This window comes from Lichenostomus cassidix, chromosome 18 (genome assembly GCF_008360975.1).
Source record: "Lichenostomus cassidix isolate B80296 chromosome 18, HeHo_3.0, whole genome shotgun sequence".
Classification (NCBI taxonomy): Eukaryota; Metazoa; Chordata; class Aves; order Passeriformes; family Meliphagidae; genus Lichenostomus; species Lichenostomus cassidix.
In genome coordinates this window covers 5,290,597-5,304,008 of record NC_139498.1, presented here as the reverse complement: position 1 = coordinate 5,304,008, position 13,412 = coordinate 5,290,597, and the positions used below count along the sequence as shown (strand labels likewise).

The following is a 13,412-nucleotide window of genomic DNA, read 5'->3' as shown; positions in this document are numbered from 1 at the left end:
CGCTGTGTGCTGATTTTGATGGAACTATTTCGGAAACAACAGTCAGTGTGAGTCTCTCCTGCAGGGATGGGAGCCCACACAGTGTGAGCGCTGCATTCAAACGCCTCTCTCTCCACCTGGCTCTGCCTCTCCTCATCTGCAGGGGTCAGACACCCCTCGATGGGGCTGCAGCACTGAGGGGAACTCGAGGATGGGCTGCAGAGGGTGATGTCCTCAGGAGAACAGCAAACTGATCCGGGATGGGCAGAATTTTGGGAGAGTTTGGCTGGAAATTCTTCCTGCAGCTGCCAGAGTTCAGCTGTGTGCAGAGTGCCCTGCTGTGCCGTTCTTTGGAAGGCTCTGCTCAGGATCACAGGGTTGTTGCTCCTCCAGACATGGGGTTCAGTCTTCTCTAAGTGTCTTCTCCAGCCACTCTGTCCCCAAAATAGGGGTGAGTGGTGTGTCTGACACTCAGTGGTTGCCCTGGGTCATCTGCAGGAGAAATAGTTGCAAAAGAAGTTTGGGAAAGCACAAAGAAGCACAGGAAGAACATGTTGTGCTTTCCTTTATGATGCCTTGGGAGAAGATAATGGTATGAGAGAGTGATTTGGGTCAGGATTGACTTTATTGACAGGAATCTCTGGGGTCCTGATACACCTCTGAGTGTTTGGTAGCACAACTTGTTGATCCCTCCTGATCCACTGACATTATTATAATATTACTGGGTTATTGGGTGGCTTTTTAACCTCAGAAATAGCCTGAGCTCCCTGTGGTGCTGTTAAACCCCAAATCACCCAGCAGGGTGTGTGGTTTGATGTTGGATGGAGCTGACACAGGGCTGGTGAGGATGTGACCAAGAAAGGACAATTGGCTGGACTGGGTGTGTTTTGGGCAGCTGCACTTCCCTCAGAATCAGAGCAGGGAGTGAGTGCTCTCTGCTCTCCAGCACCATGTTTGTGATCATCCTCATCCCCTTTTGAGGCTGGGACAACAATTAATTACAAATAAACAGCAGCAAGAGACAGTCCAGCTTCTTCCTCTGGTATCTCTCCTGGCCTGAGCTTGTGCTGCAGTGTAACAACACAAGAGGCTTTCTAGATCCTTTCCTCTAGCTGTTGTCATGGCATTGTTATTTCTGGGCTGATCAATTTGTGCAAGTTTAGGCTCATGCCAGACTGAAATCAAAAAGAATGACATTTTCTGGTTCTGTGTGGAGCCTGTGTGATATTAGTAGGCTAAATATATGCATGTTTTAATGAATAGCTGGAAAAAAGAATCAATTGCTGTGGTTGCTGGATTTTTATTCCCCATGTGGGTTTTTTCTTCCTCTGTGCAGCCAGGAACTTGCAGTGCTGTTCCCTTTTCTGGACCCAAATGGATGGAGCCAAGATGTTCTGGTTCAGGTGGGAGTGGAGAGTGGCCAGGAGGAGCCTGGGGTGGAGTAGGGAGGCAGAGGTGGCCCTGTGGCAAGGCAGGTGGTTAATGGAGAGAATTAGAGGGAGAAATCAGAACCCAAGAGGTCAGATGAGAGGGTTGGATGGCAAAGCAGCACCTCTGGGCCCAGTGGAAAAGTTGAATCTAACAATAAACCAAAAATGTATAGCAAACTACTAATATATAATAAACTTTGACCAAGTAAGTGTTAGATCTAAATATGTTGGTTTTGTTTTTTTTAATCCCAGTAAAAACATCCTCTAAACTCTGCAAAACTTAAATATGAATGGTAACAGTTCCAGCATCTCCATTTTGTTTTCTAAAAGTCTCAGGTTTAGTCCTGGAGAACAGGAGTCAAGGCAAAGCAGACATGAAAGCCTTGAAAGAATCAGCTTTCCCTTGGTTGGAGTACAGCAGGTGTGAACGGATTAGTTTTAAAGAACCAGTCTTTTGTTTCATTTCTTTGATTAAAAGGAATTACAAGAAGAAGATATTTCATTAAATCCCCTTGATTTTGTGGGATCCAAACCGTCACCAAGGCAGGGGAAGCGAGAAGCTGGGATTCAAAGCTGAATGCAGAACACTTTATCTCTGCCATAGCTGCTGCCCAGAGCACATCTCAATTCTGTTCTTTTTCAGCACTGGATGCAGTGTGGTTTGTGCTCCCTGATGGAGCTGGCACGATTTCAGGCTGTCCTGGCAGTGTCAAGTCTATCTCAAGCCATCAAGGCACCGTGGCTCGTTACATCCTCATTTTTCTCACCTCCTGCCTCACTCTGCTGGAGGCTTGGAGCAGAGGTTAAAAACATCTCCTGCCCTGGGACTCCTCTGCAGCTGCTCAGGGCCCATTTCATCTCTGACCCTTCCAGGCACCAAAGCCAGGCTGCTTCAGCTGTCACTGCCTTGAAAGGAAGGTGTCCCTTGGTGTGCTGCATCTCTTATTCCTGTTTGCCTTTCTGATCCTGGGGACTTGAAATCCACCCCACCTCCCATTAATTAGGGTTCTGCACACAGAGGGTGGGAGATCTTCTGTAAACAGCAGAACGTCAGGATTTTTTTGGTCATGTGTAATGACATTGATGATTTGAAAATGATCTGCAGCTTTGTGATGCAAATCCATCAGCTTAGGTGTTTTTGGGAACTGGGAGAGTTGCTTATTAGCTCTGTTGGGTTGGCTTTTAATGGGCTGTGCTGGGAGCATTCTGTATTTAGGGCTGCTTGCAGTTAGCACTGTTCTGAGTGTGCTTCTTTTTTCTTTTTTTTTTGGGCAAAAGCCACACTTATTTCTGTAATAAATTCCCTGTTTGAAGTTGATGGGGAGAGAGGCCTGAGGCTCATGCAGCAGAGCAAGCCTAGACATTACAATAAGAATGGCAGTAAATGTAGCCATAAAAGGGATTTTAAATCAGCAGTCACATTTTTTTCCCCCCTGCCCTGAAAACATTTTAAGTGTTTTCTCAGTATTCTGCCAGAACTGCTGTTTAGGTGCAGTTAAGGACTTTACCTATTCTGCAGCTTGTCCATTTAAAATATAAATATTAAATTTTCTCTGAGAGGTCTGTTGGAGCTCATTGCTTCACCACAAGGACTTTGTTTGCAACAGCAATGAGAGTTATCCCGAGGACCCTTAAAAAGCTTTTTTAAGTAGGAAAATTGGCCCAAATTGGATGCTGCACCTGTTTTTCTGTGTTAGCTTCCTTTCTTCTCTCCTTGTCCATCACAGAACCTGGGCTCCTGTGGGGCTCAGCTGAGCACAGCTTCTTTAATTTCATGTGTATTTTGCTCACTGGAGCCAGTGGGATACAGCTGGGCTTCAGTTCCAGAAATACAAATATGCTTTCAAGTGGTATTTGGTGCCAGGAGCAGAGCTTTAGTCAGAAGCTAAATAAGGTACAAATCTCCACTGAAATAAAATGGGATTAAATATCTGGAAGATCTGGTTTGCTTCCCAAATGTTATACTCTAGGTGATGAGCTCCCAGGTGGACTCCCCTTGGTCTGTGGTCTGGGCCAGACTCTTGAAAAGTGGTTTTTATTTGTGTGTAGAGGGAAGCTGAAGAAAAATGAACATTTTTTACAGAAGACATTGGTTTTTCCATGTGAGAAACTGATCTCCTTAAGACCACAAAACCAACTGTTCAACCACTGTCAAGCTTGCCCTGTGACAATGAGCACAAATAAATGGGTGTTGGAGCTTCTTTTTTTTGCTCAGGCTTTGCTGAAATGTAAATTCAGAGCATTCCTGACTGAATGAACTGAACTCAGCCTGGCACTGCAGGGCTGCACGTTCCTTGGCGCTGAAGCTGATTGCAGGCATGGCAGTCTAGCAGTGCTCACTGTTTTTACTGAAATCAGAGCTCCTGGAACCATGGGGATCTCAGCTTTAAATAAAAGGGGGAAGAGAAAGTAATCTAATCTTCATGGCTTTGCTCATGGTTTATAAATGCAGAGCTGGCTGGATTGGATTTGGTGTAGCAGTGTGTTCTCTTGTGAAAATGTATTAAACAAAATTTGCTTATCTCTTGCTAACTCTCCTGTGTTGTCATAGCATTGGGATATTTTTTTTAATGTGCATGGGATTAAAGTTATTTTGGGATGCTAAACTGTGAGTTCCTTCTTAAAAACTGTCACAAAAACGTAGGCAGCCTTTCTTTCTGTGCTGCCAGCTGAGAAGAGCTGGGTTTTTTGATAGTTTTGATAATTTCATGGAAAATATCCCCTTTCTCTCTCGATAGTATTGTCTGGCTTCTCTCAGGGGTGGAGAAATGGTAGAGCAAGGGTTTGAAATCCCACCAGTTTGACCAGTCAGACTGAGCTTTTCTACTAATGGGAGGTGTGTGCTGGGAGGAAGCTCATGGATTGTTTTCTTTTGCATATCTCAGAAGTTAGAGAGTAGTGGCACTTCCCTTGTTGGCTTAAATTCCGTAAGGACTTTCCCAACAGAATCAGTTCTTCCTCTCCTCCCAGCAACAGGGAGAAGGGAAAATAGCTCAGGAACTCTGAGGGATGGAGAATGGAGCTGCTCCAGGAGGGCTCTGGGTCTGTTTCTTCAGGAACCTGGTGGATCAGGGCTGGGCAAGGGATGCCAGCAGGCTGGAAAATGCTGCTGAATTACAGCAGCTTTTGGTCCTCTGCACTGTGTCATGAGGTGAAGTGAAATAAGTGAAAATTTGTGGGGCCTGAGTGCTCTTGAATTTGGACAAAACTCAGAACCAGCAAATACATGTTTAAGAAAGCATTCAACAAACCACAAAAAAACAAGCAAACATGCAGCAGCAAGAGCTGCACCTGTGCTGTGTTTTCAGTGGGGAATTGGACTCAAATCCTGTGAGGGTGACCTGGGGCACAATTCTGTCCTTCTGCACCAACAATTCCCTGCCTCCTTGCTGGGATCAGGCAAGCCAGCACTAGGAATCCTGTCCTGCTGTCCAGGTGGCTTTGGAGCTGCAAAACCTGAGGGATCCCATCCTGATAGACATCAGTGACACAGGGACTGCTGAGAATTCTGCTGCTATTGGGCAAAGAATTGTACAGTTTGTATTTCCTTGCAGTGCCTTGCTGGGGGGATCTCAATGCCTTGATCAGGGCTTTGTCCCCATCGTGGTTCTGAAGTTAGGGAGGATTAGGAATTGTTAGAAACCTGATTTTACAAGCAAGAGAGACCCAAAGTGACTCAGAGATTTAACCAGTGGTGCACAGAAAATCCCCTGAGCCATGAAAATGACTCTCCAGTTCTTGATCCCATTTCTCTCCTCTAATCCAAAGACCACGTTTGGGTTGGAAAAACAAATCCAACAACCTGCAAGCACAGAGATCTCATCTCTTTTACTTGTTGAGGTTGCTGCTCAGCCCTGGAGATAAAAGTGGATGGGAAAATAATTTTCTTGTGTGCAATAGAGGGGCATTTTATCAATGGAATGAAGGCAGCTTCTTATTGTGACCACTTGCTCAAAAAAATTGAAAGGGTGACTGGTATGTGAAATCTGAATGTAGAAAGATTTTAATTGGGAGTAGAGAGTAATTTTCCCTGAATAACCACAAATTCTGGGAAAGGCAGTGACACTGTTCTCTGTCTTTCTCCTCACTGGTCTGTTTGTTCTCCTGGGGGAGCTGTGGGTGACGCTGGGGAGAGAATTTTTGGGAGAGCAAGTTCTGCAGCAAAGGCTTCTGAAGAGCTTGAGGAGCACAGTTCCATATTTACTCCTTGCATTTCTCCCTCCCTCCACCTTCTAACCAATAAGGATTGCCCAGAGCCATGTTATTATAATTTATATATGTATTTAATATATTTATTATATCTCTACACATATATACATATATGCACATGAGCTGTGACAATTTTTTAAAGCAGTTAGGGACTGTTAGTAGTGGTGATCTCAGCTTCTACCCATCGTTGCTCTGTCCCCTGAGCACAACAAACATCAATATGAAAACCAAAAAATATCCAACTGGGAATTGTCTGCATGGCTTCACTCATGAGAGGAATTTCTCCTTCCAAATTTGTGAGTTTTAATGTGTCCAATTCTGCTGGGCTAACCATAAAGGAAAGCTTCGTAAGAGCTCAATGTTCTGTGTTTGTATTTGTTTGCTTAATAGATTTGTTGTGATGAATGCAGCAATAATTACAAGCCAGGCATGGATCTGAGCCTCTTTTAAGGGGCTGTTTTAGTGGTTGCTGCTGTTTTGCTAAGCTTTTATAAAAGGTATCATCACATAATAAAAATTGAGTGTTTCACGAGCTTTTATAACACTGGGAAATGAGTTGGCTGCATTTCACTGAAAGGACTTCCATTAGAGGTCTGGAATAGAAACACAAAATTATTTCAAGGATTTGTATAAATTAGTAAACTCCTGGAAAGATGAATAATGTCCCCATTTGAAATTAGGATTGCCTAATGCCATGGCTGTTGGGAACCCTCAATTAAGTGAGTTTTTGCTTTCTTCTTGCCCTCCTGGGGGCAGAGCCAGCAGGGCTGTGGGATGGGAGCTGCACAAGGTCCTGTTTGTCCCTAAACTGCACGTTTTGGCAAAGAGGGGGAATTGATGACCCTTTGAGCCAGGGGAGGTGACTGATAATGCAGCTCTCTGTATCTCAAAACACACACCTTTGTTCTGCTCCAAATTTATAAGCACTGATGCACAATCCCTCCATGCTGTGCCTGCAATGTGACTTTTGCTGTGACATGAGGGAGCTGCCCAGGCAGAGCTGAGCTCTCTGCAATCCCCTGTGTCACCAGGGCAGGAATGTGGATGGTGAACCACAAGTTGTGCTGTCCTAACCCATCCCAGCAGAGCTCTGAGTGACCACCCAGGTCTCACAGATAAAACCACTGACGTTTGTCTCCATGGAGAAGGTATAAAACATCTTGAATAGACTTTTCTTCTGTGAGATCAGCCCCTTCACCCTCCCCGTGCTGCTCTGTGGAGTTGTGTGCCTTGGGGGCAATGCTTTTCATGATTCCTGACTCCAAATCGACTCTCTCAAAAAGAAAAAAATAATCCTACTTACAAGCTTTCAGCTGACAATTCTTGGTATTAAGAAGATACTCAGAATTTCTTTCTTGCTGCCCTCCCCACATCCCCATCCTTTCATGCTGGTATCAACAGCCCAGACACATCTGATCTTCTGTGAACAATGCTTCTGATGTGATTTCTTTCCTCTTTTAAACCTCATTTCTTTCAATTCTTATCATCCTGTCTGTTTTTCTCCAGACATTACTGTGTATTGACATGTGGTACACTTTAATAGAGATGATTCATAGGAGGTTAAATGTTTTTGTGATGTTTTACTGGTTGTTGGTTTCTGATCAAGAGTTTGCTTTGACATGAGACCAGGAAGGGTTTTTATACTCAAATTGAAGGGCAGAAAATAAAGGATGCTTAAATGAGAGTACAGCTCTGAAAATCAGTGCACAGAACTTGTCTTCTGTATTTATAACCTCCAATTGCCCTGGAGGGATTGATTAAAATTCAAAGCATGCTGATATGAAATTGGGGACTGATTTTGTTTGTTTTCTATATAAAATATATGTTTATAAACAAATAAAACTCAAAGCATTGCAGTGTGAGTGAATCCTCATTCACTCACACTGAACCCAGCAGAGAAAGACTTGCATTGATACAGAATCATAAATCTGGAGGATTAATATAGACCAAGCAGTTTTTAAATTCTGAGTTTCTTCAGAGTTTTTCGGAGCTGTTGCAAAACACACAGAGATTATTTTCTGCAGGTGTAATAGAATGTGGCGAGTGGAGCCCTCCTTCTCCTGATAGCTGCAAATGTGCCATGAATTGATGGAGCATGAAAAGCTATCCCCTTTCTGGGAAAAACAGGCTCAGGAGATATGCTGAATAGAAATCCAGACTTCCAGAATTCAATATTTACCAGTGGTGCTGATAAAGGTTTGTTTCCATCTATCTGTAAGCCCAAGAGAAGACTTAGCTGAAAACTCTAACATGGTCTTCTGTTGCTTCTCTACACTGAATTCTTCCAAGCGTGCTCAGACATGTTCCAGGAAGAGATTGAATCTCAATCTGCTTTTAAATGGTAGATTGAAAAGGGGAAAAAAAGTGTTTAAAAGGCCCCACGTGTTGAGTAAACCAGAGAACATGAAATAACACTGGTGATGTTCTCTTTCTTGCTGGTGCAAAAGTTGTTTAATGAATCCTGATCACATTCTGAAAGTTGTGATTCCAATCTGTGGTAGAAGAGAGCTGACAGTTCAATTCATTTGTATTTGGGTGTCAATACATTCCAGCTGCCCTCTGTTTTTTCCATTTGAAACAATATATTTTAGACTAGTGACATTGAAAGGAAACCTTAATGGAATTATGCATTTTAAAAATAATTAAAAGGAAGACTAATTTTCTCCCATAAATTCAAGAGGTATTAACAAAGTTCTGTTTGCTTGTGTTTTTTCCATGTATCTTCCTGAGCAGGTTCAGCAGTTCAGGACAATCTGTAGTACTCAAAGTTTGCAGTGCAGGTAAGAAATTCCTACCACACCTCCGGTGACAGAGGTGTGTAAAACTCATGTTATATATACATATTTTTTAAATTGACATTAAAGATGTAGCTGAATTTAAAGCTCTGACTCTGAACAAGAAACTGTAAACTGGGTCACAGTTGTCTGACTGTAGTTAAAATATGTTTACAGCTGGAAAAGTAAAAGGCAAAAGTTTGTGTGGCTCTAGGTGGTGTCCATGTATTTATGGATATTATATTTACCCCACCTTAACTAAAAAGATTGGGAAGGCATTCAATTATTCTGATCCTAATGTAGCATTTGGTTTTGTTTCCTACTTTTTAAAAATTCAACTTGGGAGGAACCTTTTCAAGACAGGGTTATGCAGCCCCTTTTTATGATAATTGAGAAATATTGGTGAAAAGCATTTTGTGCCCGAGGGATCTGCTCCTTGCAAGAGGCTGTACAGATCAAACAAGTTGGTATTAAAAACAGATTTTTGGCTGATAATATCCACCATCTGGGAGCAGTGATTGCAGATACAAAATTGGATTCACCAGGGGAGGTGGCTGGTGCTGCTTGATGTTGAAATAGCCTTTGATAGAATAGGAAGAAGAGCTGTTTACAGGGGATAGACTTCCACAAATTTCTTGCATGAATCCATTAAAACTCTGTTTATATCCTGGGGCAGTGGGTGATAACTGAGTATTTTCTAATATCATTTCACATTGAAAATGAGGGAGGGAGTTCATATAAAGATGTATTTCCTTTTTTTAATGACATTTCTTTGTTTTTTTTCTCAAATCCCAGCAGAGGAGGTTAGAACAACTGCCAGATTAATGACACTTAAATAGATTTTTGTAGACAAAATCTGATTTTTTTTTTTTTTTTTTGAACACTGACTACTTAGAGCAATCAACAGATGCTGAGCAAATCTTTGTGTGACTTATCCTTATTTACTGAGGATGCAGAAAGACTTTGTAAAAGAGGATGAGAGCTGAGGATTTTAGCATTCCTCTGCTGGCACTGCCAGCCCTGAAAGCAATACCTTTCTCCTACTGCAGGCTGTTAAACTTGCATTGGCATGACAAACCTCATTGCTGGGAAAACTGGGAATACTTTGGATTGTGTTTCTTTGGGTGTATTTTTATAACTTGTGCAGTTTCAGTCAAACTTTTGCACTGAGAAAACTTTTTCACAGGCAAAAGGGTAATAAAACCTCCTCTGGGAGAGGCTGAACTGGAGCTGCCAAGTAAAAGCATTAAATCCCTTTGTATGCAGAACTTTATTTTGTCAAATTACTCAGTGTTTTCCACCCCTGAACTCATGGAAAATGAAATTTTTGGACTTTATGATGTGTTTGATTTCTACACAATTTCCTGGTCCATATTCTGATGATATTTTAGCTCTTCTAAGGCAAACTAATCTGAACTAACACATCACCAAAACACCCCTTGACTTGGAAGGTGCTGATTGTGAGTGAGGTTGGTAGAAATCCAAACTCTTTGGGACTGGAAAAAGGGGTTGGAGGGGTGCATTAAAAAGGAGATCCTATTTAAAGATGATTTTGCTTCATTAAGCATTCAAAACTGCTGTGCAGGACTTCTGCAGGAGAGCTGTAACTCGGAAATATCAAAGTATTTTCTGCACACCAATGAGAAAAAAAGAATTGATAATCACTGCTTCACCTGCAGATTGGATGATAGCTGTCACCTCACATAGACTGGAGTTTTCTGACAACTCAGGGCTCTTCAAGAATGAAGTTTTCTATATAAAGAGATTTATAAAGAACTTGCTATTTCCAGTGAGGGGTTTTTGTTGTGATTTCATTCCTTCCTTTCATAACTATAACCATATATATGTATATTTCTTTCTTTTCATAACTGTCACAGTATTAAAGGCTAGGAAGGAGAGCCTGCAGCTGACAGGGGATTTGCAATACCTGGATTTGACTTTTGCTGAGCCACAGAGCTCCTGGATTTTCTTAAGCAAATCAGCTGGATTAGATCAGACAGACATTGCTGAGGATATTCCCCAGCAGTACCTGGTGTTTAGCCATCCTTCTCCCTGCCTTGGGGTCTTGGCTCTCTTGGGCAGTGTGTGGGAATGTCACCTCCTTTGGGTGATATCCTCTGCTGCTCTGCTTTTCAGAATGGCAAATAAAATCTGCAGCTGGGGACAGTGACAAAACAAAGGGGGATCAATGTCCTCGGTGGGGATGTGAGTGAAAATAAGGTTTAACACCCAAACTGATGAAGATTTGCTGAAAGCACAGTGATTTAAGAAGGATGATTCTGTTAATTGCATAATCAGTAGCATATTTGCAATGCAGCAGATTTCCCATGCTGCATGGATTTGATGAGAAATCTCTGTAGTTCTTCACCCCATTAACAGCAGCCTTTGCTGAGCTGGTAGCATGATGATCATTTGATGTTTTGTGGGGAAAACAAATCAATCACAGTTTACTATTCATGAGCTGCGCCTTGCGAAGCCCCAAACCATGATACAACATTCTAAAGCAAAATGTGTTATAATAATTCATGTTTTATTGGTTTTTGAGGCTAGCAAGGTGCCCATGTCTCCCTTCCACATAGAAACCTCTGATCTCATGGAAATGGAGTTGGTTGGTTTGGGGTCCCTGAGCAGATCAAATCTGCCAAGTGCTTGATTGTGGTGCCAAATTCAGATTTCCTGTCAGCTCTGCTGTGCATAGCGAGGCTGAGAGGGGCAGATTTGGGGGAAATGTTGGGAGAGGATGTGTCTGGGCTGAGTGCAGCAGCCCTGCATGGTCACAGCAAATTTAGGTGTCATTTTCAGGTGGCTCTGGAGCCCTGATTTGCAAAAAGGCATTGATGTTAAATATATTTGGGGTTTTTTTGGTCATGGTACATCAGGCTGAGCAGCTTCTTGCTCAGCAGCATTTATCAACAATATCCATACTCTTTTGAATAATAATATACTCTAGTTCTTGGTGGAATTATTTTATGCACTTGTAGTGAGGAGACAACATGGAGCTGAGTTGTGTGGCTGCCTGAAGTTGGGTTTGCAGCTTTGATTAATATTTGGAGTAATAACAGGTGATGTAACAAACACCAGAGGATGGAAGTGGAGGAGGTATATTTCTGACTCTCCCCTGGCTAAAATGTTTATATGTTTTCCAAAGATTTGATTTTTCTGCATGCAGGACAACCTTTAGCTTGAAAACATTGTGACACAGGGTTGTGTTCCTTGGATATTTATAATTTCAAAATAACCATGCAGGTACAGAGTCCAAAGCAGTTTCATCAGTAATTTCTTGTTATAATGCTATCCAAGAGAACCCTTTCTAAAAAAAAATTGCTAAAAATTTAAATATTGGAGTTTTTCCCCTGAAAATTCAAGGCTGGTTTAGAAAATATGAAAAAAAAAAAGTAGTTAAACCCATAAACACAATGGTTTTTAAGGCTAATCTTCCCAATGGTTATTAAGGCTAATATTTGGTAGATATTTACCTGGAAAGACCACTGTTAAAAGGTTGGAATTTCTATGCCTTTAGAGAGTACCAATGAAGTGGTGACAAGCTGAAAGCTTCCCTAACAGCAACTATATTCAGACAGGAAAATCTAGGCTGGTAAGTAAATAAAACTGTCCCATATTCTGCTGAATACCCTGAAGGTTTTGCACTGGGAGAAGAGGTTTTACCTGAGATGAAGTTATCAATTATTCCATTAAACTTGCAGGAAATTAATATCTTTAAGGCTGCTCCCCTGTGCTGACTTTATTAAGACTAGACAACAAGTGAAGTTGTTATTACAAGGCCTGATGGACACCCAGGTACAGTAATTGCTTAATCCTCATTTCATTAGTGAATTAGGCCAAAAATAGAATGGAAAAGCCTCTGCCTGGTGAGACCTGCAGAGCTGGAGTTTTAATTTTCCACAACAAGGCCTCTTAGAAACAAACTGAATATATCAGTGACTGCCTTTCCTTCTAGATGTACTGGAAAATGCAGTTTCCAGTCCTGTTCTTTGTCCTTCCTAGCTCTAAATACACAGGATTTATGGGCACCAGAGGATGGAATGGACTGGGGCTGAGCTGTTTTGCTGTGCTGCTAATGAAGGTACATTGGAACTGCCCACAGATGTTCAGCCCTGCATTATTCCCCTTCCTTTGTCAGGAGGTTTCCTGTGGTAATATGATAAACCTCCAGAAGGGCAAAATATTTAGCATTAATTGCTGCTGCAGATCAGCATCTGCAGTCTGATCCAGCTCAGCTCTTGTCATTAAAAATGGTAATAGTCAAGGACTGTGCTTGTCAAAATATCAATGCAAAAAAAAGATCACGTTGTGGAAATGCAGATGTTGTGTGGTTTTAGAGTATTCCTCACTCCAACTTTACATATGAATGAAGGTAAAAAATATCTTGTGATTGCTTTGTGTCTGTGCTTTCTTTTGGAATGAGTTGCCAAAGCCATGAAGCTCCATTTAAAATGAAGTTATTTGCTTAAAATTCTGCTGTGGGTAGGAGTGAAGTGATTGGAATCAGCAGTGTGACTCTTCACAGAGCGTTTGTTGTTGCACTGGACAGGTAGTTAGTGCTGTTCTAATTCCCATTATTATGTAAATGCTGGAAATGACAGCTGGAGTAGAATAATGCTTTGTTTTAAAGGCAGTCGGGCAAGTTTAGAAACCTCCTTATTTAAAATTTCCATTTTCTGTGGCTGGTTTAACAAAACCTGTCTATTTCTAAATGTTCTGAGAGGGTGGAGTGACAGGAAAGGGATTTTGGTCATCATTTTTCCTCTGAACCAGCTATGATAAATAAGCTGAAAGATTTGCAGTCTATGGTTTTGAAATTTCCAGCAATCCTTACTGTTGAGTGAGTTGGAAAGACCTTGAAAATATTTTACTATTCCTGCTTCTGATTTGCTTGAGGCTGAAGGGATGTAGATGTGCCTAAACAAGGTGAAAGAATGGGAACTTCTTCAAGAGCAGTGATATCATCAATGTAGAGATTTGTTTTGTGCCTAGGCTGGTCTTTATAGTTCATGGTCTG

At 41.8% G+C, this 13,412-nt stretch overlaps 1 long non-coding RNA gene across 1 annotated transcript in view; it reads left to right on the top strand.

Annotated features, from left to right (window-relative positions):
* Positions 1-13,412, top strand: part of LOC146429507 (uncharacterized) — a 26,913-nt gene extending 13,501 nt beyond the window's left edge. Inside the window, exons 2-4 of the long non-coding RNA XR_014855583.1 lie at positions 11,913-11,987; positions 12,097-12,190; positions 12,398-13,412. This is a non-coding gene — a long non-coding RNA (uncharacterized LOC146429507). The remainder of the gene's footprint in view (positions 1-11,912; positions 11,988-12,096; positions 12,191-12,397) is intronic.